The sequence below is a fragment of the Zonotrichia leucophrys genome, chromosome Z, assembly GCF_028769735.1.
Source record: "Zonotrichia leucophrys gambelii isolate GWCS_2022_RI chromosome Z, RI_Zleu_2.0, whole genome shotgun sequence".
Lineage (NCBI taxonomy): Eukaryota > Metazoa > Chordata > Aves > Passeriformes > Passerellidae > Zonotrichia > Zonotrichia leucophrys.
The window spans coordinates 63,704,996-63,731,239 of NC_088200.1; the positions used below are offsets into that span (position 1 = coordinate 63,704,996).

A 26,244-nucleotide genomic window follows, 5' to 3' on the forward strand; every position below is an offset into this window, starting at 1 on the left:
TGCCCAAGCATTCAGAGAGGAGAAGAAATTAAGCAGATCCCAGCAGGAAGGAGCAGATGCGGCCAAGGCAAAGACAGAATCTGCTGCAGCCATGCCATCGGGTCCTGTTGCAGAGACGTTCCGAGTTATTCAAGGGGCAGTGACTGAGGAGTACGTGAGAAGTACTCAGGGTGTCTTTCAGTTTGAGCTCTCTGGTAAGCCCACCGCTTGTGCAGCCTTGCCTGGCAAAAGGCCCCGGTTTTCAGACAGAAACGCTTTGGAAGCTGGTCCCGAAGCAGGCGGGCTCCTGTTCAGTTCCTGTGACGCTGGTGCTGCAGGCCCGCTGGAGCAGCCCCGGGCGCTGCTGTCCCTGTGTCCCGGCGCTGCTGCGGCCACGCTCGGGGCGCTCTCGGCACCACGGCAGAAGCGCCAGCTGCCAGCGGCTCTGGGAGCAGAGCGCGGCCTCCGGGCTCTCCTGCCCGCGGCCCCAGCCCGCGGCGCTTGGGGCGTCACGGGGGACCAGAGGTGACTCCTTGCAGAGCCCCGCCAGCGTGCGGGCAGCCACGGAGCCGCTGCAAACGCACGAGGCCGTGGGCGTCTGGCGGGGCGACAGAGAGGGAGGGCGCGGCAGCGCTCGCTGCCTTCTCACCGCGCTTCGCTCTCTGTCCAGGCGATGGTGGAGGCACTTGGTATATTGACCTGAAGACCAAGGGTGGGAGCGCTGGCTTCGGAAAGGCTCCCGTGACAGCTGACGTGGTCATGAGCATGTCGAGTGCCGACTTTGTGAAGATGTTCACAGGTGAGGGACAAAGGCCTTTGTCGAGGGCCACAGGTACCGGGAGAGCCAGAAAAGCCGTCCCAGAAAAGCCTCTGCTGACAGGGGAGTAGAGAGGCTTCTCGCTCTGTGATCTGGGATTGGAGGGGCTTTTTGTGGCTCTGGGGAGAGTGCAGGCAAGAACTGCTTGGATTTTTCTGCACTCCTGCATCCTGTGAACAGGAAGAGTGCAAAAAGTTACACTGCTTTTATTAACCAGGTACCGACATTTTAGCAGCCAGTGTATCTTCAGAGAGAACCAGTCAATGCATTGGGCTAGTGCTCTGCACATGTCTGAGCAGCATCTCCTAAATGTGCCCTGCTCGTACCAGGAAGAGCTGATAGGAAAATAACCTGATTTGTTTCATCTCCCCTGAGAGATTGGAGCCATATGGTCTTTTCTTAGTTAAATCAGTCATAATCTAATAATTTCATTAAGTAACAGGATATTGCATCTGATGTAATTTGCTCCTCTTACAGAGTGTTTTCTCGTTCCAGAGAATGTATTTACTGATTAAGTAGTGTTGGACAGAAGACAATGTCAGAACTTTCATAATGTTAAAAATGCTACACTTCTTTTTAAGTGTGATTTCCACAAGTATCACTATTCAAAACAGCTCGAAACCTTTTTTAACACACCTCAAAATGGAGTCATAAGAGAACAGATTAATAATGAAAAAAAAAGTTATCCATTAAGTCAATAATTGTAATCAAGTCCTCAGAAATGTTTTACAGATGGATTGAAAAATAAATTCTACTTCAATTAATCTGCCTCCTCCTTTACAGCAAAGTGATTCAATATTGTAAAATATAGATAGATCCAGATATATAGAAATTCTTTATTAGTTCAGATATTGGAAGTGTGTGGGATTTAATCACAGATTCTGGTTTAGCATTTTGCCACCTGGATAAAACTAGGAAGTATATTCCAAAACAGAATTTCTAAATTCACTCAAAAACGCTACTCTAGGGATATTACTGTTTCCTGTGCGCAGCCTATAATCCAGATCGTTTTAATTTTCTGATGGTTCTGTTTGTTCATTTTAGATAAGCTAAAGCTATTCATGGCTTTCATGCCAGAAATTCTAGTATTAAAGGTGATATGATCCTAACCCTGAGTCTGGAAAAGATGCTGCTATAGTTGAATTTTGAACACTAGCAGAATACTGGTCTTTCTTATGTAACTACAATGCTATTTTAAAACACCAGTCCTCATTTTTTGCTGATGCAGCATAAGATCAATAGATTTTGTAATTGCTAAAGAAATCACAACTCAAGTTGATTATAAACCCAAGAGCAAACATGGCTTTTTAAAATAACTTTCTGTAAAGCTTCAAAAAACAATTATGTCCCAAAATTCTGGTGTTTTAAGAACAGATTTTTTAATTTTCACTTCTTTATTTCTTTCTGACTGTCCTGTGTCACTGTGAGATGCAAGCCTAAGAGACCTTTATTTCTTATCATGTTTTCTCAGATATCTAAGGAGATATGAGTTCTTATCCAATGGTTAGGGGATGCACAGCATGTTTCCTGTAAGAGCTGAAGTCAGCACTAACTTTTCCTCTCACTGGGGTCCAACACTATTTTTCTGCCCTGTACTGGTTTCACAAAGCTTGTATGAATTGACCATCCCTATCAGATGTTATTTTAAAAGGCTAATGATCTTAAGATATTGAAAAGGTCCACTGTGCACTCTTAGGACAAGACCTACAATGGATGCTATAGTAGAGGAATTATTGCAGCTATTTGTCTTCTGCAAAGGATTTTTGCATGAGGTCAAAAGTGTTTCTTTTTACTCTATTGCTCACTTCACAGATTTGGAGGCCCATAAAAATGAAATGACTAAAAATCTTGTGACTGTTTTGCTACTGTGAGTAACTGGAGAGAAAGTTACAGGTTTTTTGGGTGATGATGAATGGAGAGAATGGCTCCAGGACGTGCATAAGAGGGACACGATCTGCAGGCTGCTGACACTGGTGAGCAGGACTGATGGCTCGTCGTACTGCAAAGGTAATGTGACCCTGGCGTGTTCAAGGGCTCTGTTCAGACGTCTTGCACCGGCTCAGCGGTTGCAGGTCTGCGCCGGGGCTGGGAGCAGGCGGTGCCAGCAGAGGGAGCAGGCAGCACACAGCCGCGGGGCTGCCTCGGACCGCCCGCCCTGCTGCCCGGTCTGCCGCAGGCTTGCTTAGGGGCTAGACTCGCCAAAGTGCGCCATGATCTTTTTCTGCTTAAAGCACGCGTCACATGTGGGATAGGGTGAGGTAAGCAGGTTTGCGGCAACTTAAAAATCTGTGTCTGTGCCTTGCATCGTCTTACCTCCCTTCCCTCATTCCTGGTATAAAGTTCTTGCTCCGGAGCAGGAATGAGGTGTAAGGTGTGTACTTCTAGATGACAGAGCACCAGTAATTGTCATATTTATTTGAACCACTGAAATAATCAGTGAGAGTAATATTTTGGGGAGAGACTTGGTTTGGAAGAGTGTTAGCCTGAATGCTTAAAATCAAATGAATTATAAAAATCAAACCCAGTGAATCTTCATATAATGTCCATGTAATCCATACAGTCTATATAATGGTGTCTTGCTTAATTAGTTCTATGCATCATTCTGTCCTAGAATAAGATGGTGCTTTGTATAGCAAAGTTAAGCTCTAATTAACTAAATATAACTAGCTCAAGCAATAATACATAGAGACAGTATCTTTTACTGGGGTGGCCTGTAGCTCTGCTTCCCACCATTTCTACTAGGGGCTGAGAATAAGACTTTGCCAGCTGTCTGGAGACAGTATCATCACACCTCTTGAGACAGGTTTACCTGCACAAAATTTTATCAGTGTGGTCCAGACTTCAACTTGAAGTTACTGTAGGGGAAAAAGAACAGAAAGAAAAGGAAGTGCCTGACAAGTATCCAGCCAAGTAATGAAGCAATGTGGCCCCCAGTAGAGTGTCCTTTCCAGAGTCAGCAAGCAGTGAAGATGAGGAAAGTGACTATAATTATTGTTGTCAGGCTTTCTCCTCTGTCAACTCTGCTCTTGGCATTAGGAGCCAACCAAGCTACCGCTTGGTTGTTCCTGCATATGATGCTGTCAGTGCTGACAGGATCACATTTAAGCAGTCACAGGTGGTGTGTGTCAGTCACTCCATTTGTGCATATTTATGGCTGGTAATGCTTACAGGTTATTTACATGATTATTATCTACTGTTCTATTTACTAACTCTTGCTTTTCCCCTTAATACAAACTGAAGTTACAAAACAGATAGGAAACCCAAGGGGAAGAAAGATGAGATTATTGGACTCTGAGCAATTGCTTTCTATGAGAATCTACTGAGATTTGCAAGTGGAAGGCCAAGGCAACGGCACAGGAAGGAGAAGGGGGAAATACTGACACAGCAGTTTGGGTCAAAGGCTGCAGGGCTGCAAGTGATTGCTGGGCCCTTAAGGGGCATAGAAAGCACTTGGCATTGCAAAGATGACATCACTTGTGCATGTCTGTGTGCAGCAATTGATATGTCTGCCAGTTGCTGCTCAGTGCTAAAAGACAGCTTTTGCAATGAAATTGTGATCACAAGGTGTGACTGGGAAGCCGCCTGCACATTAGAACCTAACAACCAAGGAAGCAGAAAAATGTGCACACTCTCTTGGCATGATATGGTTAAACTCAAGCTTTATGATTGCCTCACTAGAAAGTGAAGCAATGAAGGAAAAGTAGGTTCTATCAAGTTTCGTAAATGTGAGCAGTAATTTTGAGCTTGTTTACCTGTTCTCACTTTCTCCCAATCATAGGAGTCGCCTGGCATGAGCAACATGAAACTCTGAAAGCAGACCTTTTCATCAGTGGTTAAAATTTTAGCGGGGTGGGGGATAAGTACAATACCATTATTTTCAGTCATGGTCTTTGTCACAACTTTGATTGTGAGTTTGCGTGAGATGTAGTATTGGGTGAACAAATAACAGAAAATCAGTGTGATGGATCTTTTTCACCAAGAAACATATTTCATACTATTTGTAATATTTTCTCCAGAAGGATGTTGTCAGCTATTTCTTTATTCATACTTTACTATTTATACTAAACAACTGAATATGATAGAGGGGAATTTTGAGATCCAGACTTTACTGTAAAAGCAATGTCTAGGTCACATCTATTCACTGAAACAGGTCTCTCAAACTTTGAAATTTACCAGGCCAAAAAGGGAGGGAAGAAAATAATACCATGGTTGCCTGAACCCAGAAACCTTGGGAGGAACCACTGGCTCAGTTGGGTTTTTGTGGGGTTTTTTGTTTTGGTTTTTTTTTTTTTTTTCAGAGGAATAAATACTCCTGTGACAGCCAGATATCCTAAGTAAATAATGCCCCATATTCATATTTAGAAACTTTTCTGCTATTATTTTCTTCTCTTTGAAGAAAACGAGGGCCTCCCAAAGACACACATATGAGACTATGTTGTCAGCCTGTTACAGGTGGGCAATTGCAAGAAAGGCTGGAAATAGTTCCAGGATTTCCGTGATAGAGCCACAACTCAGCTCCCACATGATTCCAGTTCTGTCATTGCAAAGATTTCCCCACTCTCCATCTTCTTGCGTTTGCACTGTGAGCTCCTTAAGGCACCCTGTAAAACAGGAGTTCAGCCCTCACAGCCTAGCATTGATGTTCCAACTGCGGGTCTGCTACAGCCTTCATATGCCATTTGCAGAGAGCCACCCCCTTTTGGGGGGACTGAGCCCAAGAACTCACAGCTAGCAGTGTGGGTGGGTGAAGAGCATGATCCGGTTATGTTTTAAATCCACTCTCTGTGTGTTAAAGGTAAACATTAGGTAATAACTTGAGGCCACAGGCTGGAGACCAAAGCATCATGGTTTCTTAGACAGAAAAAGACCAGTGTCCTTATCTTATACGGACAAACTACACACTGTATGTTCAGACAAATCTCTCTCATATAATTAGCGCACACTTGAAGTGCCAAGTCTCCTGTTTGCTTTCAAGTGGATTTCTTGTTGAGCTCTTATTACACACTTTTCCAATCCTAATTATTCGGGCTTTTGTTTAAATTGCTCTTCTTTACCTGTATATTTCATCCAAGAGGTGACACTCACCTGCTGTTGCCAGAAATATATCCTGTTCCACCAAAACCCACAGGAATTTAATACAAAACAGAGTTGTACAGTCACAACTCTGAATGCACACAGACTGGATTCTCGAGGGCGTTTCAAGCCTCTCGTGAAACAGTATAGAATTTCCAAAGGCGCCTTGTGGACTGATCTTCATATACTTTTTCTTTTAGTGTTAACACTAATTGTTAGTTGTAGCCTAGTAACAAAACTAACAAGGGAAGGACCAGCAGAAAGTTAGTTCTGCTCTGATATGCTTGGGTGTAAATGTGAAGTATCCTTGTGAGGTCTGCATTGCTTTTTTCAGCATCGTGCACATGTGAAGGAAAAGTGACTGCCTAACATGACAATCTGAGGTTCTCAGTGGAGAAAATTAACAGGTTTTCTTCTGTCAGTTTGTTAGCTGCCCCAGACAGAGTATAAAAAATTTAGAAGTAACCTAAAAGCTGGGTGTTTTTACTGGGCATTACCAGTATCTAAGCTTTCATAAGCTGTTATCTGCTTTGCATTTAATCAATCACACTCTAACTGACTTTGATCATAGCCCTGACCTGAAGTTAGGTATTTTGTTCTGCTGGTTTTTAGAGTTGATGAATAACTGCAGTCATAATAAATCCAGTGACTGTGAGTTGGGTGGTCTTTAGTACTGGTACTTACTCCCCCGCGTTCCTTCAGGATCTCCAAAGGAAAATGAGCATGCCCTCATTTGTGCTATAGGCTGGGTGTTGAACCTCCAAAGGGAGTTTGACAAAGGTAGGAGTTTTCTGGTAATCAGTGATTACTGGAAAAAGACAAAACCTTTACAATGCACTGTGATAGCTGAATCCCTGCTCCTCAGGTTGTCCCACAGCCTTCTACTTCAGAAACAAGCTCAGGGTACTCCTTGCCTGATCACCCCTTTTAATTCAGCCTGGTGTTACCTACATGACCAGAAAAATGCCTGCTCCTGCACCTGGGTAAGTCTGACCTGCCCTGGTCAGGCAGAGCAGTATTTGCAACTAGGAGTCCAGTGGAGGGATTGCCAGCAATCCAGGTGGCTGGAGCAGAAGACCACTCTCCTCAAGCTTTCCTGTTTGAATCAGGCTCCTTGAGGGCTTGTGTCCCATTAGTGTCCCAGAATGAAGAATGCCTTCCTCTCTTGGGGATTCTTGTAGTGCCCTTGTTTCTGACTGATGGAGCAGGGATGTCGGGTCAGTGTTAAAAGCAGGATTACAAGTGTTTAAATACTGCTGAGCAGGGTGCACCTAGATGCTGTGGTAAGTGACCAGCAGAGCTGAAGGACCATGGTCTACTGAAAGTGAGTTTGTTCTGAAATCTCCAAAAGTGATGAAATGATGGGCATCATGATTAGGGCATCATGTAGTGCCCCCATAAAGTAAGTTTTGGACTGGCAGGTAAGTGAAGGGCAAATTAACCAGCTCTGCTTTGAAATATTGTGCGTATTTAATTACAGATGTTCCAGGAATGCAGATATGATACTTCACAGATTTTGCTTTTAAAACCTTTCCTTATCTAAAGAGAAGCTGTGGGGTGTGAGGTGTGCTTGATCTTCCTCTTTAAGGACCACTCTTAAACAAATGGATCATGCTCTGATACTGCCTTGCCTTAGTAAATGAATTTGCTTTTCAAACATTACAGTTCCAGTGTTTTGTACAGGAAACCTAAAAGAACCCAAAACCCACAACCCCACAGACAAGCAACTTATTCACTTCTGTATTTATTTGAAATTTTCAAAGGAACTTCCCAAGTTAGGAACTGGGATAGCAGCATCCCAGTTTAGTGCCAGAAAGCTGGTGTCCAAAGAGGCACTTAATTGCTTTCATTCTGACCCTGCCTACACCAGTGCAGGTCTGCTACGTTGCTACTGAAAACACAGGGATACAAAGTCCTCTGCACAGTCATGAGAGAAGGATTCCTTATTTACTAACCACCAGTATCTCAGGTGTGTGTTGTAATACCCCAGCTCCACTCGTCACACCAGTTCTTTGCATTTGTCTTCCTGCAGTCAAGGAGGAAACTGGCACCACCTTCTGTCACTGACCTTGAGTCCTCACAGCTGGGTGTTTGTAAGCTGCACTGCCCCACAGACCCACCTGTTGCTCTGCCTTTCAGGAGCACTGATGTCCCAGGAGGGAGCCAGCCCATTAATACTGACCTGTTTCTCACCAAGCCCTTTCACCTAGAGAAATGATTCAGTCAGGTGAATCTAGCTCATGCTTAATTCTCTGAGAGTATTCCAGTATTCCAGACTGACACACAGGCTCTTAGGATGGGAAGCTGGCTCCCCAGATTTTTGATGCTCATTTCTTTGCTATAGATGTTGAGGTAGAGGAAGCCTCAGTGAAGAACCAGCTGTCTGCCTGCATGTTGGAAGGTTGTCTGCTGCTTCCCTCACAATGTTACAGAGGAGGAAGAGGCACTGTAGGACACCACAAGGTTTGGCCAGGCCCTGAGCTCTTCTAGGACTTTCTGGGACCTTACAGATACTACTCCCTCCATGTTCCAGGTAAATGATGGAGTAAAATCTTGCTTGGATCATGGCAAATGAAGTCTAGAAAGGAAGATGAATCTTTTAATTCCTACTGCTTTTTCAAGGGCTACCTTTTTCAAGAAGATAATTGTTGTGCCAGGAAATTTTTCTGACTCAAAAGTGGTTCCAGCTTAACTTTTTGTACAGCAGGAGCTAGTTTTGTTGGGCACATGTTCCTCTGAGAAACACATCTTTGAAGACTAGTTCATGATCTGTGTCTGGCTGGTTCTAGCCATGATGAGCAGCCCTTGGAGCAGACATGCTAATAGCAGTCTGTGTGGGGAACTGCTGCAAAAAAAAAGCCTGTTGTGGCAGTGGCCTGATCCTGTCCTTCTTCCTGTGACAAAATCAGTTCTGATTTCAAACCTACAGCTGGTAAAACAGACCATTCTTGACCTTTCTCATTTTTCCTTCTCATCCCAACTACTCTAGTGATAGGTCCTTCGTGTACAGCCAGCTTTCTGCTAAAATCAGAAATATTTTCTGATTGCATCTGTCTTCCTCCTGGGCCAGCTTTCCTCCTGCTGTGAGGGCTGGGGGGTTTCACATGGAGTAGTGTTTCACCTTTGTGTTTCAGCTGGCAGAGCTTCTGGTGCCAGGTCAGGCTCATGACTGGTGGTGGGGGCTGAGGTAGAGTCTGTGTGGGTGCTGGCACACCCTGCTCAGCTGGGCAGGAGAGAGCAGGCATGGCCAGGGCACAGACTGCGGGGGTGTGACTCAGCTTCCTTGTTGCCTGAATCAAAGGAAGGGCAGAGCTGGGCAGCAGAAACAAACCACTCAGCAGAATCCAGCCCACCTGTCAGTCCTGAACAAAAGAGGAACCAGCCCAGACCGAGTTGGTGCCCATCTTATCTCATGGAGGACATCCCTAGGAAAAGCCAAGCTTTGCTCTGTTTCTGCTCAACCACTGTGGTGCTGGAGTGATTCTGGGGAAGCTGAGCAGTTCACAACAAAGCCATGTGGTCACTTGGTGCCTGCACATTTTCTGTGAGGTGGTATCATCTCTGCTGTGATGTTGCTGTCACTTGCCAGGAGCTTTGGGCCTCTCTTCAAGCAGTCAGGTGTTCCCAAACAGGAGGATGGTGATTCCTCTCCTTCCTGTTTGGCGGCTTGTACACCCTATTTCACAGCCAGTGTTTCTCTGCAGAAGGATCAGTTCATGTGGGATCTGGGATGCTTTTGCTTTTGCCCATTGTTTTTGGTCTGCTGGTGGCACAAGTGTTAATGGGATGGCAGGCTGCCCAGGAGTACTGGACCGGAGAGCATGAGCTTCCACTGAGCACCATAAGCCCTAGCTTTCCTGGCACTGGCATCTGGAGTGAGACAATTCACCCTTGCCACACAGCCTGCTATGGTTGATGAAGGGTCACAGCACATGGGTTAGTAAATTGTCAGAGGTCACAGAATAAAATCCATGCTAGTTCTGGGATGAGGATGTGATACATCTTCTTTCTCAGCCCACTGCATTAATGACAGTACCCTGCTGCCTTACCTGGACATGTGGACCATCTGTGAAAGGTCAGCACCTCCAGCAGGTGTCCACACCAACCAAGTCAGATGTCTGTCTGGTTGTGTTTTATTCCAAGTGATGAATAGGAGGAGAAATGGCCAGCATAACTCCTCACCACAGCAGTCTCTTGGCTTTGCAGAGGCAGAACAGTCTCTGTGTCTGTCCACCCTGCAGCAGCCAGCACAGTCCTGTTGGGTCAATAGCAGCAGCTTTCCTTTCCGGAGAAAACCTTGTTTTCTTGCTTGGGAACATCAGTGCACACAATTGCTGCCCTCCCAGTGCAATCACTAACACAGGCAGTGAGCTAAAACAAGCTCATCCAGAACTACAATTCTGTGCTGAGGTGCTGGTGACGCTGTACTAAGCTTAACTGAGCTCTTCGACAGCATATGATGTGACCTGTGGCTGCTCCTAAGAACGAAGAAGTGAAGAAGGAGAAGAAAGAGGGGGAGAAGGTGGGAGGAGGAGAGAGGCTTTGTCCTGTGGCCACTGAAGAGCATGAGAGAAGTAGAGAAGAACAAAGAAAAAGAATGCAAAGGAGTGATCAAGACTGAAGGCCAACAGTGAGGAGCAGGCCCCTTATGTTTCCTGACTGAAGATTATGTGAACTTTTTATATTATAGGGCTTCCAGAGATGAAGAGTGTTTGTTTGGAAGGCAGTCCTCCTCTTCAGGAATTCCTTATTGTTGTTGAAAGTGTATTGTATTATTATTGTTGAAAGTGTAAACATTTGGTCTTGAAAAGACAGCTGAGCAGGCCCCTCTTAGAGGCAAACAGGGTACTGGTTTCAACCAGTACAACCCATGCAGCCTCTGACCCACGAGGAGTGTGTGATGGCGTATTTCTGAAAATCAGATCATTCCTGTCCCTGCAAGGATTTTGTGGGCACAGCAGAGTCCAGGAACGTTGTGGTCTTTTTCTTAATGTTGCCAGTGCTTTGACTACGGGTCCCTATTTTAAAAGCAAGATGTGAAAGCAGGGTGTCATGTGTTTGATCGTGACAAATGGAGGCAGACTCTCTCTCTTCTCCCTGGAATAATTACTCCTTCTGTTAGGGTTCTTCATCTTTAGGAATCTACTACTGAAATCTTAAATAATTAAGTATTATAGACCTCTGCTCATTGCAGCACCATGACCATGACAACCTACTGAAAATAACACTAGCAGAAGGGATGGTAATCTTCCCTAGGCAAGGTTAATGCTCCTACCAAACTCCCCTGCCACCTCACAGACAAATCTGGAAAGAGCATTACTTTTGGCATGAATACACTTCCAGATTGCCTCCATTTTACTCTTGTGTAAGCATTGTTGCCATCGTAGCTAGTAAGCATGTGTTAGCCCATTCAAGTTTTGCAAATGTTGGCATAAGGATGATGAGGAAAGAAAACCTCTGGGCCATGAAGCAGCCGGTTTAGAAGGCTGATAGCCAGGTCTGTCTCCTTCTGGAATGATGCAGGGTAAAAAAAGTCCAACTGAGGAGATGAGCAAAGTTTGCTTTGGCATGTGCCTTGCTTACTGTGGGAGAACCAACACCCAGAGAAAATGCTGTAAGCACACAGTGAGCCCTCCTGTGATTAACTGCAAAAAAAAAAAAAAAAAAAAAAAAAAGCAATGTTGCTGATAGGGTCTCTAGGTGCAAGCAAATTAAGAAAGTCTTCACAACACACAAATTGCAGTTTTTATTGTCTTACACATGGGCACAGTATGTGTGCAGATGTGTGCATGCATATGTACATAGTCCACATAAAATTAACAGGTCGTGGCAGATACCAAATAAAAAAGAGTAACAGTAAATCGCATGTTTCTGTATCTGCACAAAACAACAGAGTAGTAGCTGTTTGGACACACTCAAATTGAGTAGGTGAGGTGCTGCAAATCAGAAGACCTCCACCAGAATAATGAGAATTACATTATTTTATGTCAGCTGAGAAGGTGTTTCATCCAGGTGCAACATCCAGGTTTCACACGCATGCGTCTCTCCTTGTTTTCACTCCTGCCCATGGCAATGCAGGGAATGCAGATCCTGTTGCCTGTTTCCCTGCAGAGGGGGCACAGTGACCCCCTCTCTGCTCCCCCTCAGTCCCTCAGGAGAGACAGGTGTCCCTCAGGGCCCTGTGCTGTGCCCAGACTCGGGCTGCGCCACCCAACGTGGTGTATGTGTGTGTGCGGTGTGCCAAGGCACACGGCCTGCGGTGTTGTGCGGTGCTGTGTGCAGTGTGTGGTGTGCTATGGCACACGGCCTGTGGTTCTGTGTGTGTGCAGTGTGCAGTGTACCATGGCACGGCCTGTGGTTCTGTGTGTGTGCAGTGTGTGGTGTGCCATGGCACACGGCCTGCAGTGCTGTGCGGTGCTGTGTGTGTGCGGTGTGCCATGGAACAGAGCCTGCAGTGCTGTGTGTGTGCGATGTGCAGTGTGCCATGGAACAGAGCCTGCAGTGCTGTGCGGTGCTGTGTGTGTGCGGTGTGCCATGGCACACAGCCTGCGGTGCGCTGCCAGTCCGGGCCGGTGTGCGGGTGTGCCATTGCACACTTCCTGCGGTGCGGGGAACCGGGCGCCGGTTTCCGGTGGCTGACAGGAGCCGGAGCCCGCCGCTGCCTCCTCTGGCGCGGAGTACCACACACCCCCACACACACTGCGGGGAGGAGGAGGAGGAGGAAGAGGGCGGAGGGAGCAGAGCAGCCCCCCCGCCCCAACCCCGAACGATATCGCCCTCATCCCCCCATGCAATACGGGCGATATAGCACGGCTCCCCGCCCCGCGCTCCCACGGACAGGCACCTGCAGGTACGTGACCCGCCGGCCGCACCGTGCTTGTGGATGCGAGTGCGGGGGGTGCGTGTGTGTGCATCCAGCGCTGCCCGCCGCGGGGGCGGGTGATACTCCCGTGTCTGGCTCGCTCTCTCTTTGTGCGCGGCCAAGGGCTCTCTCGGAAGCTGCACAGGGCACAGGCGCAGGTCCCCCGGCCTTGTTGCGGGGCGCTGTGCAGTGGCAGGGCTCGGTGTGCCTCCCCGGGCTGCACGGGGCGTGCCGATGAAGGACAGGGGGAGGCAGGGGTGCTTGAGGTGTCGTGGTTTGTCACAACATACGGAGTGGAGTGGAGCCCCTCGCCCCTCCTGGCATCCTCCTGCAGAAAGAAAAGTGACCCTTACAGCCCCCGCCCCGCTCCCACCCGCAGCTCCCGGCAGAAACCGAGGTGGGCAGGCGCAGGGGGCTGTGGTTTGGGGCCTCAGGGGTCTGCCGGCTGCAACGAGAACGGGGCCGGGGGCCAAGTGCCTGGGGGTGAGGTTTGGTCCCACGTGAGGTTCGAGCCTCCTGGCACGTCCCACAGGGGAGCTCCGACGGGTCCCTCTGATCCCCAGCCCAAGCAGGCAGTGGGGTGAGCACTAACTTGGCTTGCTGCCGAGACGAGGCGGGAGCAATAAGGCAAGCCAGAAAACAGAAGCAAGCTTGGAAGGGATGGTTACATGCAAAGGAAAGAGTGAAAACGATGGAGAGATATATTGAGCTTTCTGCAATTCAATTCCAGCTGTCAGACAGAGCTCCAGCCAGAGGAGTAACTATGATACATTAAAACTCACCTTCCATCTGCAGCATTAATGGTTATAAATATCTCCTGAACGTAGCTGGCAGTTCAGTAGTACTAGATGTAGAGTACAGCTATTTCCATTCAAGTGAGTGAAGGTCTGTCATAGGAACAAAACAATTCACTCAGTAAAAATTACATCCTTGTATGTGGCTGGCTTTCAACATTTGAATTGTTAATCTGTGAAGTTTGCTTTTGACTGCCTTGCCATTCCCCCACTTAACCGTTCTCAAAAATACAACCTCTACCACTGGTGGTGCAATGCTAAAACTGTGATAGATGGTAAGCTTGGCTGTGAACTGGCACAAACAGTAATGTTTTTCATTTTTCTGTTGATTTGAAGAGAAGTAGGACTAAGCACTTAGTGTGCTTGGTAGCAGCAGTGAGAATTTGCATGAAACAAATGATGACATCCCTTTGCTGTGGTCTGGCTGGCAACTTTTCAGCTAAGGAACTAGGCTTCTTTTCCTTAACTTTTTTTTCTTTGAACAGAATAACCCCAAAAGGTCTTTTTAGGTCAGGAATGACCAGTTCCTGTTTCTCTCATGGCTTCTTCAGTTCTCCTCCATATAATTCAGAGCTCAGACCAACAGGGCTGTACTCACGTGGTTGTGTAATTAACCTAATAACCTCAGCCAGCAGCACACTGGGGATGTGCGCCCGCCCCACAGCACCATGTGCATGGTTTCAGACTGTTTCTGACTGACTGGCTTTACCAGAAGCCAGGAAGAATTGCCCTGAGGGTTGAATCTATCAGTTATCTCAGGCTGATTATTCAAACGTCATTTCAGGTTTGGCTAAACTTGTTTTTTCTCACTTCTAAAGCCACACAAAACTGGAATCACATGGTTCATTCACTCACCTACTGTACTGTACTGAGCCTGGTGCTCAACCTGGCTAAATCATGCCCAGTGCCAATCTTCCCCTTTTGCCTGTGGCTTTGAGCAAAAAGCAATTTTTTAACCTTTTGCTCAAATTCATTAGCTCTTTCAAATCCTTCTTAGGTAAGCTAAGAAGCAAACCGGGTAGTTTAAAAACCTTGCACCCAGAAAAGTAATGGATAAAAGAATTGGCAAAAAGATACTGTGTGGTTTAGTATTAACAGAAAGTGTTGCAGGGATGATAGGTGTTCTTATATGCAGTGTAAAACTTGTTGTGAGAGAGATACACCCTGAAGTTACTGTTTTTGCTGTTGTCACTAACTCATCTCAAGAGTGTAGCAGAATTCTTCTCTGTATTCCACTAAAATATCTAGGTGTTTAGAAAGTAACTTAAAACTTGTGGAGAAACCATAACAGCTGAAGTACTTCTCCAGCCATTGTTAGCAAGCTGGGGTTTTTTTGTAACCAAATATGCGTTGATACTGCTCCTGTACTGATGCATCTATGCACTGGTAGCTGGTATTACACCAGGAAGTTTTCTATAATTTAACTTACTGAAAGTTTCCAAAGCACACTATAATTCTGTTTCATTTACACAGTGATAATGGATTTATAGTTGCAAGTTCCTAGAGCAGCAGCAGTTTACTGCCTTAGCTGTTCACACCTGGCAGTCACCAGCTGCACCTGCCTTAAGAGGCCACTGAGCCTCACCCTCATGCCAGTTTGACTTGGCTGTCCATGGGTCCACTCACTGCAGCTCCACGGACACTTGGAGTTTCAGCAATGACATCCTTTGGTATTTCCAGTCTCCCAACCTTATGCCTTTCTGCCTTCCTTCCTTGTTAGTCAAAACGCAGACAGAAGAGCTCTGAAGGTTTTAAGTGTAATCCCAGCCTTGGCACTCATCTCCACGGTGCCACTGTGTTTCCACATCTGTGCTCAGGGAGTGATAACCCATCCGGGCAGGGCTCACAGAGGTGGTGTGAAAATTAACTGCTGTTTGTAAGGCACTTTCGCAGAAATGTGTGTGGCAATTGGTTCTCTTGAGGATTGTTGTACATCTGGTAATTCAAGTGTAACTGGCTGAACGTTGGCTCTGCTTCCAAAGGTTATTGCCGCACACCTTTTTTGCAAAGTAAAACAGGGTGAGATTAAGGTTAGTGACTTAAAAGTAGAGCAAATTTTTGTTGCCTTTTCTAGTCCCTTTCTGTGAAAAATATTTAAAAATGAGTGTTAGTTTGTATCAAATGTTTCCACCATGGATTTGCATAATAAGTTAAAGGAACTTAAAAGATATATACCTTACTCTAAATAATGAAGAGAACCAATGGAGCCCAGCTGCTTCATCTTCATTTACTTGACCTTGGTTCTGATTTGATGATTTATGAACTTTATTTACTGGTCAGTGAATGCTCTTGCAAGACAGAAATTACAGGGTGTCAGTCCTCTCTTGTGTCTGTAGTAACGAGCAGACCTCACAGATTCCCTAATGACACTCCTGGCTGGCCACTGACCATCTGTGTTTTTCCTGAAGTAAATAAAAGATCTTGGTCATATGACTGTCCAAACTTAAGCATTCAAAAAGGAAACAAAATAGTAAGTGCCTTCAGCGTGGTGAGAATGTGTTGTAGTTTAGCCGCAGTCATACTTACACAATTAGGATGTGTTTTCTTCTGAGAATTGTACAGTGAAAAGTACCTATCTCAGATCCTGGGTTTAGTTTGATCTTTGTAGAGCCTCTGCTTTGCCTGACTGTGTTCTAAGAAATTACTCTGCATGATGTAGGGGCTATTCTCAATTACAGGTATTTTCCACATTTTCTGCACAGTAAGTTTTTATCATGGTCCTTGTATTGCTGAAGAATTCTTTCACATTTCATTCCCTTTTCTTATTTTTGTTTAGCAACAGGCAGGATCTCAAATTTTTGTTCACTTGACTGATGTTAGCTGAGAGACATCATGAGTTCTGTTGGACATTTAGACATCTTAGGATTTTAGTTCAATGAAAAGTTGCAGGAACAAAAATTTTCCTCTAAGTGCAGAATCACAGGGTTAGGTTATTGGTATTCACTGAGTGAATACTGTGACCTTCTGCAAGTTTTTATTTCTATTGTTCAAGGCAATTATTTTTCTAAAAGCAGTCATCATACCTTAAATATTTTACATATCTGTTTTACAAACAGTACCCAAGATAACTGGAAGAGATAAGGGGAGGAAAGAGATTCCTGTCCCATTTTCTCTTCAGCTTTGTTTATTTCTTCCACTTATTTTGTCTTTTTTTTTTTTTGTGTGGTCTTCCCTATTGCTTTCCTCTGTGATCTTCAGTAAAGCGAGTGTCTTTGATCAGTGTAGACGATCAGGTATTCAAAAAGAAAAAAACCCACTCTAATATTTTTTGAAAACAGGAACATAGCCATATAGCAGTGATCAAATATCCAAATGTACACCAGACTTTACCTCTCATCTAGTCCAGTGGAAGCTTTCTTGCATCACCAGTGTTGTGCTTTGAAAGCTTGATTGTTCTATCCCTTGACCTAAGAACAGCTGCATCTCCAAGAAAGAAATAGGCAAGAAAGGTCTCCAAGATACAATTATTTTCTACAGCGTTTTTTTTTTCAAAATATATTTAAAGTTGACAGCAGCTGGTTTTAGTCATTTCGAATTTCACTGTCTATTCTCATAGACAGGGTTAAGGCTGGAGAAAAGCAAAACCACTGATGATCTAGTAGGTTAGAGGTTTCAAATGAAATAAAGTGAAATTAAGTGGAGCAACTGGAGCCACACCATGAGACACGCCATGAGATGTGTGGATGGTGTGCCTGAGGATTTGGAAGGTCCTTATTGCTGCAATCAACCAGATTAGAGTGATGCTAAAGAGACCACGGTCCTGTTCTGCCCTTATGCTAGACCCAGAGTCTGTAATGTCTTTGTTCCTCCCGACACTCTTCATTTGCATATAAATTGGCTGCCACCCCCAGCCCTGTTTAAGCATGGAGGTGAGTTTGCCAGAAGCAACCAACGTGAAAAAGGACAGCGAGCTGCACTGTGAGGGACTTCAGGACATCAAAGGCCCCCGTTGGCTGCATCCAGCAGCAGTGATCTCTCTCACTCTCTTTCTGCCTCTTTCCTTCTTCTTTCTCTTCCCCTCTCCCCCATCTCTTTCTTCCTCTTTCTCATACATTGCAAAGTTTACGAATACAGCCATTTGCTAACGTTGTCCCTTCATGTGAGTAACCATTTGTAAGTCCTCCTTCAAATAAATTTGTTACTTATTAAAGGACCACAGTGTTGTTTTAATGCCACTCTAGCCAGAGGTATTTTCGAATCTGGGTCACTTTCCTACCCCTCTTGTGTTGGGCAGTCGTAAGGGATACCCAGTGAGTGGGCAGAGAGAGCAGGGCAGTAAACCTTCTTAGCTGTAAGCCAAGATAGGTTTGAGCAGTGCCAAGATAACAGCTGCCCAGGAAAGGCCAGAGCTTGACTGCTAACTTGCTGCTTGAAGTTGTTATCTCACCCTTCCCTGTCTCCAATTAAAAAAAACCAGATTTTGTAGTATGGCTCTGCTGAACCCAGACATTTATTTTGCAGGTGTAAATTTCCACATGGTCGAGAACTGTGGTTTACAAACCACACTTAATAGGTTCTTCAGGAGTGACCCAAAATAGCTGCTATTATATTTTATTAATATGCAAAGGTGTGTCATATATTAATAGTAATAGTATACAAATATAAAATTATGCTTATTTATAAATACATATACATATGTAAGTTCAATAATACGTATAAGTAATATAATTTTATTTTGAAATTCTCTTCTATATTATGTATCATTAAATGTAATATTGTCTATTAGCATAGTATATACACTTTATCATTAATATATCTATTTTTATTTTTATTTTTACTTTTACTTTTATTTTTACTTTTATTGTTGCTGTTAAACATGTATGTGACAGAATGTACATGACATTCCATCGTCAGATGAGAGAGAAAAGAGAGGTCTTGCACAGCAGGTGTCTGACTTATGGGATGAGTGAGCTGTGGTTCTTCTGGAATCTGCCCTATCCAGTATTTTCCTGAACGATACAATGTAAGAAGTAACACACTTTTCTCTGTATTGCATTTGTGCAGAGCATGAGGCCAGAAAGAGACACAAAGGTATGGGAGCACAGAATCAAGTTTCAAAATCATCTCAACAGGGTGGAGATCTGGGCTGGAGATGACAGGATGTGAGGTGTAAAATGTGGTATTTTTAACAAAAATTGCTGTGCAAAGGGAAGCAGGTAACTTCGCTCCTTGCCGATGGGGCAAGATGGCCGATGGGGATGGGACATGGGACAATTTTTGGTAGGAGGGAGGCTCAGGGCTAGGCATCAAAGCTAGCTCATTAGCCAGTATGATATGGGAATAGGTGTGCAGAGGGATATCAGAGGCATAAAGAGGAAAGCACTGTGGTAAAATGAGAACACTTTTCAATTGGCATATCTTCAGCTTTGTCCTTGTCACAGTGCTGATATCTGATATGCTGGTGCATAACAGTGAGAAGCCTCTCCTCTGTTTTGTTGAACCACACACTAGCATGGTATTTATACTTTTCCTGGGCTACAGCAGGTACTTCTGTGCAGTTGTGCGTAGCAGGTTTCTAGAATGAGAGAGCTAATCTTTTCCCAAAATTAGGAAAATATTAGCTTTTGGTATGCGCTTGGTGTTGCAGTATAACTTTTCTGTTTGTCTCCTCTCCTTAAACCTGAAGTCACAGACTGTAATTTCTATACTACTGGTATCTTTGCAGTCTAAGTACAGAGGGGAGAGGGTGTATTTATGTTACAAGTGTTCTCCTAAAGCTGTAGAGAAAACCCTCATCGCCCTGTGATAGTTTGCAAAGTCTGCTGCAACACACCATAAGGAGCCAGCATATTTTAGCTGGTAGCACTTCAAATGTCATAGCTTGGAATTTGCAAAATATTGCAGGATGGAAAAAAAATTAATGAACCGTCTCAAAATGTAGAAGCTGACACTTTTTTTTTTTTTTTTTAAATCTGTGAGATTTTGATCCTTGCTGTTGAGCCAGCTTTGTACAGAAGATGCCCAGCTACTCATGCAGTGGAATGTTTTCTGTTTTCTATCATGTGGACTGCGGACTCCCCTATGGCAGTCTACAGTCATACTAGGTCATGCCAGTCTACACTCTGAGATTAAATATTTGCTCAGATTTTGTTGCAACTGAAAGCTTTTTATAGACTCTCTCTTTTTTCATGTTTAATGAGGAAAGTGAGTATTTTCTTTTCAAAATTTAAATTTCATACTGTCTTTTTTTAGCTCTGTTAGGGGGAAGAATGATGTCTAATTTCTTTTTTTTTTAACTTTCTGACCTGTAACTATAAAAAACAAGGGTGTGCTTTTAAAAACTGAGGTCTTACAGTGCCAGCATTAATTTTTTTAAACCCAGGAGGCAAACATTTATTGTGTAACCAGTTGCAATTGAAACTGTTCCGTAAAAGTGTTGGCACAGTCTCTGCCTGATATGTGTATCCTAGCAATTTTACCAGACTTGATGAGTGCTGATGACTTAATTTCAAACCACTCAAGTTGAACATTTCCAGTTCTGATTTCCAAAAGTACTATTACTACAACTATTGTAGAAAAAAAAAAAAAGGTAAAAAGAAGTATTTTGTTTTGTGTTTATAATGATTTATTATTAACTATCCACTGTCAGGTGGATATTTTCTAGATTTCAAGTCGCATTTCAATGTAGATTCTCTTTACAAGATTAAAATTAATGTCTCCAAACCAAGATATGTAAAAAAACTCATGCAAATGACTTGTGTCCACAACCTCTTTTCAATTAAATTCCATTTTCTGCACACAGCTTTGCTTCATAGCAGCGTACAGCTAAGAACCCCATAAATGACAAATTTTCTCTGAACTCAATATTATGAATTAAACAAGCAATTTAGTATTCCACCCATTTTGTCAGACCTGGTGTTTGTCACCAATCTAAAAATCAGGCACAGTGCCAAGTGTTTGCTGAACAGGCAGTGTGATTTGATTGAAATACTGGTGACAAAGATTTTTTGGCTGGGCAGACCTGGGTCAGATATTTTGTTTTCACAAATTTGTGTTGATTTGAGGAACAGAAGTTACTTGTTGTGAGCGCGAGTGAAGAAGGCCAGAAAATTATAAATGCATTATGCATAAACACACAGAAGGTAGATTTTTTTCCCTTTGTCTCACCATAAATAGTCTAAGGGCTTATTCCTGTAAGATATTAGACATTATGGTACTATACAGCAAAATACAGGTGAGTTAACCTGTCAGATACAGAAGCACTAGCCAATTAATGCTTGCAAGTTTTACTAGATAATTACGTTCTAAGCATTTTTTCCCTGTTGGTGTTTTGTTTTGTTTTTTCCTTGAATAATCTACCCTTCAGTTAGCTTTTGTCCTCTGGTTCAATAATCTATTTGGAAATAATGAGACTAATTTCAATATAGCAGTGTACAGGAGCCTTTCTTAGCAAGGCATTCACATGTATAGAATTAAAAAAGGTGGCCTGCTAGGAGAAAAAAAAATATAAATTTGGATTTACCATTTGTTTTTTTTCCACAAGAGAATACATTATACTGAGCATTGCAAATAAGTCATGTTTTGCAACAGCTCCATGATGTAGTGCAGCATTACTGAAATACAGCAGAAGGTAGTTTATATGGAGGTTGGTTATTCACCCAGCTTCTTATTTGCAAGCAACATTCTGCGCTTAAATTGAGCTCCCTTCAATGTGCTGCAACTGCTTTAACATGCTGTGTTTGCTGTATGCATATTGCAGTCTCATAGAGATGGCCAAAATTTGTTTTGGTCCAGCCAGGAGTTAAAGAAAAATAGCAGCTCAGATCCACATATCAAAGATATGCATGATTAACCATTGCATTTTTGTTTGTGTTAACATTCAGTGCTTTCCTGTTGGATAGTTAACTCTGTAAAGCTAAGTGACCTCTTTCCAGTCAGGCATTTTTAAAACTGTGTCACCTCTGCTGACCTCCTAAATACTGATTAAACAGTTTGGCTGTGTTTGATTAGCTTAGTTTACACACCATTTAACTCGTGCAGGAGTATTTACATGGGATAATACTGTAAAGATTGTAAAGATGGGGGAGGTATAAACCTGGAACCACTTCAGCAGGCATTATGAAAGAAAAAGGTATAAATCCATCATGTATGTGTGCATTTTAAAGTCTCAGGACTGGTCCTGTGGGATCAATTTTTTTTTCCCTGTGGAGAAGTTGCTCCTTCAGTGGAAGGCTTTGATTTGCCTTATTGCAGCAGTTCCCCTTGTGGCTCTGCCCTGATGTCGGTGCCCTGTCTGTAGCTGTGAAATCCACATGGGGCATGAGGAATATACCTTTCAACAAGGTGAGAGCAAAGACAATTGCTCTCTGTTTTACTTCATTACTGTTGATGCACTACCACTGTGCCAGTACAATGGAAAAGCAAAAAGTCTGAGTGAGCACATGAAGACATCAGCTGTTTGGTCTCTTTCCATGTCTACCTCCACCTGTGAATTTCACTACTTGATTACATTGTGCTCTGTTGGAAGATAAATTTGCTTGTTCCTTCCAGCATAGCTGGGGTAAATTTGTAATATTAGGTTATGTCTGTCCTTTTCATCAAATGCCCTTTATTCCACAACCAATGGCCATTGGGCAGTGATCTTCATTAATGTGTTCCAAGGGAGTTGCTAGTATTTTTATTTTCTCACTTGAGCTGGGGTTTGTTTGTGTGTTTTTTGTTTGTTTACTTTCTGGAGACTGTAGGTCTTCAGAAAAAATCAGGGTGACCAGTGTACCCATCACTCTTCAGAAGGGGCTTCCCAGTAACAGAGAGGAGCATCTGCATGTGACTCTTGAGACTTCTGTGAGTCTCTTTGCTTAAAGGAAACACTGCCCTGGCCCCCACACGTGGAATTATCAAGGTTTGGGGACTGGCTTGGCAAGTCAGTAGGAAGGCTTTTGGGACATACAGGGTTGCCTTGATGGTACCACACAAATCTTTTTATATAGTTAGGGCAGTCTTTGGTAGGGCAGCCTTAATAGGGGGTGGGGGGTAATAGGTGGGAATATCATGTCTGTGCAGAAGGACCAGGGGTTTTGTGTGGAGGAACCTAACATTTATCTGGGGTTTTTGTGGGTTGTCAGATTTAAACACTGCAGTTTGTAGGTGCAATGAGTTTCCTGTAGTCTTGCACTTTTTGTACAGGACAGGTATCCTAGGAAAAGTGTTTGTTTTAAAAAGTGGGTTGAGCAGAGGCCTGCAGTACTGGCTGGGGTAAAAGCCTCCTCACAGCCAACCAGCAACTGAGAGGGTTGGACCCAGGGCCTTGTCATGATTTCACCCCAGCCAGAAGCCAACCCTCACACAGCCACTTGCTCATTCCCCCACCAGCGGGACTGGGGAGAGAATCAGAAATGTAGAAGCTGGAAAACTGGAGCTGAAATAAAGGCAGTTTAGTAGGGAAAACAAAAGCCATGCACACAAGGAAAACAAAACAATGAATTATTTCATTACTTTCCACAGGCAGGCAGGTGTTCAGACATCTCCAAGAGAGCAGGGCCTCTTCATTTGTAATGCCTATTTGGGAAAAAAACCGTCATCACTCCAAATATTCCTCTCTTTCTCCTTCTTCCCTCCACCTTTATGTACTGAGCATGATGTCACATGGTCTGGAAATCCCTTTGGTCGGTTTGGGTCACCTGTCCCAGCTCTGTCTCCTCCCAGCCTCTCATGCACCCCCAACTTCTCACCAGTGTGGAAGTACAAACAGCAGAAAAGGCCTTGGCTCTGTGTAAGCCCTGCTGAGCAATACATTTTGCCAATGGTCACGGTCAGTACAACAGACACATACACCAACTTTAAGGAAGAAGTGTAATTTACTATAGTTCAACACAGCAAAGGATTACAAAAGGATAAGCTAAGCAACACGCTTAATCATTACTACAAAAGATTGCCTACTGTGATTAAGAAAGATACATCACTAATACTTTACCAACATCCAGATCCACACATCAGCTGGGGAGCCCTGGTCACGGTGAAGGACTGGAGGGCCACTCCTGGTAACTGTGAAGTCCTACATGGTGTGTCCATCTGTACATGAGGTTTCCATCTTTGCTGTGAGAGGGGCTGGCTTTTATATTGTGGAATAAACAATCTTATGTACCTTCTAGTGTGGAAACATAAGGTTTCATCTTCCTTCTGGGTTCTACCCAAAGCCTGGCCAGGGCTCAAGGAGGAACCAAGGGAGCTGGCTTTTACCATATACCTCCAAACGAGGCCAGATGTCTGATTTCATGGCCTTGTCTGGCCTCTAAGCACAAAACGATAAATTCATTCTTATCGCACTACATATTCTGCTAATGAGGGGATACAAATATCATAATGCTAATGATCATGCATATTTTGCTAATGAACGGATACAAATATCATGTAACATTTGGTTGCAGGGTTCATCTAGAGGTCAGTTTTGGCTCAGGGCCTGGAGTTCAAGGACTCAGTACTTCACAATAACAAAACTATATTATCAACCTGGTGTTCAGCACAGATCCAGAAGACAGCTCCTTACCAGCCTGTGAAAAAAATCAACTCTACCTGACCCAAATCCAGCACAGGCTCCATGACATATGCAGAGCCCTCTGGCAGTAAGGTCCTGCTCATGCATCAGGAAGGTCCACTGTTCCTGTTGCATAATGCTTTTGTGACAATTAATGCCTTCTCCCCAAGGTATGAGGTATATTGTTGAAGGTTTATTGAATGTCAAGTAAATTAAGTTAAATAGGTAATTTTCATCTGCTTGATTCACCTTTTATCTCTACTTAATGACTACATTGAAAGACTCTCACAGCCATCATTGGTTTTGTCTTGTGACTGTTGTTCAAGTGTGATCCTTTCTGGTTTCATTTGTGTTAAATGCTACACTACTTTTAATTATACTTTGCTTGTACAAGATACTTTCTCAAAAATAATAGAAGTGTATCACTTTCGCTGAATGTATAATTATACTACAAGGAACTGAGAATTCAGGAGGATGTCAAAGTAAAATTTCTGCTAATGTGACACACTATTTGAGAAACAATGCCTTGGTTTTGTTGTGTGGGATGTATTTTTTTTCTTGGTTTCTGTCAGAGGACTGACAAAAGAAAGAGACATTACCGTTTTTCACATGGTTTGATCCATTAGATTATTTGGTAGAAAGTATTTGAGTAGGCTACAAATTGAATTGCTTTTACATTTCCAAGATGCTTAAGATAGAAAATAGAAAAGGCAGCACTAGGTATACAGCTGCATATATAATAATATTACTGCCAAGGAAATTTAATTCAGTCTCCAGTGATGGGTTTGGGCAGATGTTTTGCATTCAGCTAGAGATAAGGTAATGCATGCAGTAAGAAGGAACAGAATGAAACTGATATTCTGCATTAGTTGTGTATTATTTATTGTATCTGATAGAAGTGTAGAGCAGACACCTGATACTCACAATCTGCCTGGTATCAGAAGAGCAGAGAGGTTCTGTCTGGGCTTTCTGTATAGGAGTTGCCTGAGAAAAGCTTTTATTTTGTAAACCACTGCTTTGCTTGTGTTTTTCTGGATAATTTGCTTTCTCTGCTAAGGCTGTAGTTCTGGCATTAAAAAGCAAGGTTTGCATTTAGTATTTGACTGTAATGTGCAATGGTCCCAGTATTTCATTTCAAGACAGTGAAAAGCAGCAGTTTGACCAGTTGCTGTAAGAAACTAGTGTTTCTGTGTTCTGAGGGCAGGCAACTGCTGGAAGACAGTTTTAACAGAGTGACAGAATCAGAATATGTAGACTGGAAAGGACCCTCAAGGATAATTGAGCCCAAATCCTGGCTCTATGCAAGGCATCCCGAGAGTCACAGCATGTGCCTGAGAGCATTGTTCAAACACTTCTTGAGCTCTGTCAGGCTTGGTGCTGTGGCTACTTCCCTGGGAAACCTCTTCCAACCACCCTCTGGGTGAAAAACCTTTTTTCTAATATCCAGCCTAAACCTCCCCTGACTCAGCTTCATGTTTTTAATTTGAGTCCTGTCACTGGTCACCACATGGAAGAAAACAGTACTTGCCCCTCTGCTTCCTCTCCTGAGGTAGTTTTAAGTGCAATGGGGTCTCCCCTCAGTCTCCTCCAGGCTGAGCAGACTAAGTAACCTCAGCCATTCCTCATATGGCTTTACCTCCAAACCCTTCACCATCCTCATGGCCCTTCTTTGGATGCTGTATATTACCTTTGTGTCTTTTTTGTGTTGTGGCACCCAGAACTGCCCCCAGCACTGGAGGTGAGGCTGCCCCAGAGCAGAGCAGAGCAGAGCAGAGCAGGACAATCCCCTCCCTTGCCTGGCTGTGATGCTGTGCCTGATGCCCCCCAGGACATGGGGGCACTCCTGGCTGCCAGGGCACTGCTGGCTCAAGTTTTGGGGTAGTTCATTATCTGAATATGCTGTGGAGGGAAAAAATGCCTAAAGTTTTGAAAATCTACTTTGCTTGAGAACTCTGAAGAATAAGTGTGAGTAATATACTCAGAAAAAGAATGAGAGAAGGATGAAAACAACTCAAAAAATATGAAGAAGTTCCCAGCCCCTCAAGTTAGAGATAATCTAATTTGATCAGAAGAAACTATCCAGTGCACCAGATAATCAGGTGATTACATGACAGAATGGTGTCCAGGTGAGAGGATTAGGTGGAACTTTAAAACTGAGTTTTCCTCAAAAGCCAGTGGCTCAGGACTGGTGCTTCCTGAAGGAGCTTGCTGTATTTTGGTATAAATCTCTCAAGAGGAAACCAAA

The 26,244-nt window shown here is 43.8% G+C and overlaps 1 protein-coding gene across 3 annotated transcripts in view; it reads left to right on the plus strand.

Moving 5' to 3' along the window:
- Positions 1-26,244, plus strand: part of KIAA1958 (KIAA1958 ortholog) — an 82,206-nt gene that overhangs the window by 6,198 nt on the left and 49,764 nt on the right. Inside the window, exons 1-3 of one of the 3 annotated variants that reach the window (XM_064736928.1) lie at positions 28-194; positions 650-778; positions 2,609-2,803. The exons of 1 other annotated variant lie outside the window; for it this stretch is intronic. The gene's annotated coding sequence lies outside the window, so the exon portion shown is untranslated. Of the gene's footprint in view, positions 1-27; positions 195-649; positions 779-2,608; positions 2,804-12,520; positions 12,720-26,244 lie in introns of those variants that run through there. One more of the 3 variants, XM_064736929.1, reaches the window with a different exon arrangement.